Below are 2,000 nucleotides of genomic sequence, written 5' to 3'. Positions count from 1 at the left end.
TCTAAATTCAGCCATCACGGCTTGGATCTCCAAGGACGCGTGTCGTCTCAACTAAGCAAAGGCATGTCCTCTGCCTCTCGCTGGATTGATTCAGCAATCAAGGATGAAAATCTTCCACAAACGATTCATCAAAAACTCCTTCAAACCAAGTCTAAAGACGAAGTCTCCAATGGAGGAGAATCGGTGTCTAGGACATCGAAGAAGGCCATCAAAGTTGGTGGTTGTTGGTTGTTGGTACATCGACGATGGGATTCGTTGATCGGAATCTCAAGGAAGCGGTAGCTTCAATGCTCTTGTCGGTCGACGTTAATTCTGAAATGCTCGACGATGGAGGGCGAATAGCTGAGTCATGGGAGCAGATGTTCCATCTGCCAATGCCGGAGATTACTGTGTCGGCAAAGGAAGTTTGGTGGCCGCCGGGAAACATGGTTGCTAGCAAGGAAGAAGAAAACCCTAATTGGTTTTGGGTTTGGGCCCGGGTCATTGAACCTGGATCTGAGGTCAAAGTCAAAAAAATTGGGCTTGTGAAGTTGGTCCACTCTGGGCCTAACTTGTCCCAAAACAAAGCACTTAAGAAAAGTTTCAAGCTGACAAGGGATGATGTCTTGAGAGTGCTTTGCACTAACACTCCTCAAGGACCTGATCCAAAGGGCAAATATGAAATTTCGTGTGTTAGTGCAGATAGCTTGGCAGATTGTGCAAGTTAGATGCAGCGAGATAATTTCATACAACTTGGAGTACCGCAATTGAGCGCCTTGGCTCTGGTTTTATGTTTCTCTAGTGTCTTGTGTGTGACTAGTTTTATCATCTGCTAAGCTCACAATAAGTGAGCTAAATGTCTAATATAATGGCACTATTGTGATCCTTGTGATTATTGTAACCTCGTCATTCTAGCTTTTGATTGTATATATGATGATTACTTTCAAAAAAGATATTCATCGAAAATAATATAGCTAGAGAAACAAACAATAGTTGCCTTCTTATGATTCAATCTCATGATACATGCGAGCTTATATACAATTGATAAAATATAAAAATATGATGATCCGCTAGTAAGTTTAATTGCATTCCATTTTTTTTATTTTATGGAAAGTCATAATTTCATTGCTCAAGCCAAAATGGTACGAATACATACCTTCCCCCGCCGTATCTAGGGCAGGTTATGGATTTGACATGCTAGCACCACGCATTACATTTTTCAGTGATCACTTATTCTGACATAAAAGAAAAAAGTGAAAACCTAATTAAAATTATGAACCAAAACATAGCAATTAGGCACACCATTGCTTAGGTTTCTAATACAAAGGATTGCATGGAAATAGATAAAACTATAAACTTAGATTGGGCTAAGGAAAACCCTAACCCAGATATGGACCTAAGTGGTCCAAAAAGAATGGGTCTAGCCCAGGCCCAACCGAAGAGTGACCCACCATTGACGCTTGTTTTCTCCGCCATCACGTCCCAATAGTAGCACTGTCGACCTGCCGTCGGGAATTACCACATGTTGCCTACTCACAACCACCACAAATCTGAAATTGCACCGCCAAGCCCCATACTTCAAAGAAAGCTCAGCAAAAATTTAGTTACACAGCCATCGACAATTTTCCAGATCTGCCCAAGCCATGGTGTCGACCTCCATCGAACTCTCAGACGATGCTTCTGCTGCTGGCGACCCTTGATTCTTCATGACGATCCCCTCCATGTACAAGCCGCCACGGTAGATACCTTCAAACCAAAACCTCAAGCCAAAACCACCCTTTGAAGACCACCTAGAAATTTATATCTCCCATCCAGTAGCAATCCTCGGTGCCGTAAAAGGCCAAGAGGCTATCCGACAGCCAAGTTTGTTGTCGGACAAGAGGGTTATAAAGCTTGCTCGCCACCGACTCTAGGGTACGTTGTCTTTTCTCAGAGAGAGAGAGAGAGAGAGAGAAAGAAAAAAAAGGTAGGTTTTAGTGTTGTTTTGAGGCGTAATTGCATTCCATTAACCAATAACAACT

This window comes from Fragaria vesca, linkage group LG6 (genome assembly GCF_000184155.1).
Source record: "Fragaria vesca subsp. vesca linkage group LG6, FraVesHawaii_1.0, whole genome shotgun sequence".
NCBI lineage: Eukaryota > Viridiplantae > Streptophyta > Magnoliopsida > Rosales > Rosaceae > Fragaria > Fragaria vesca.
This window is presented reverse-complemented; position numbering follows the sequence as displayed.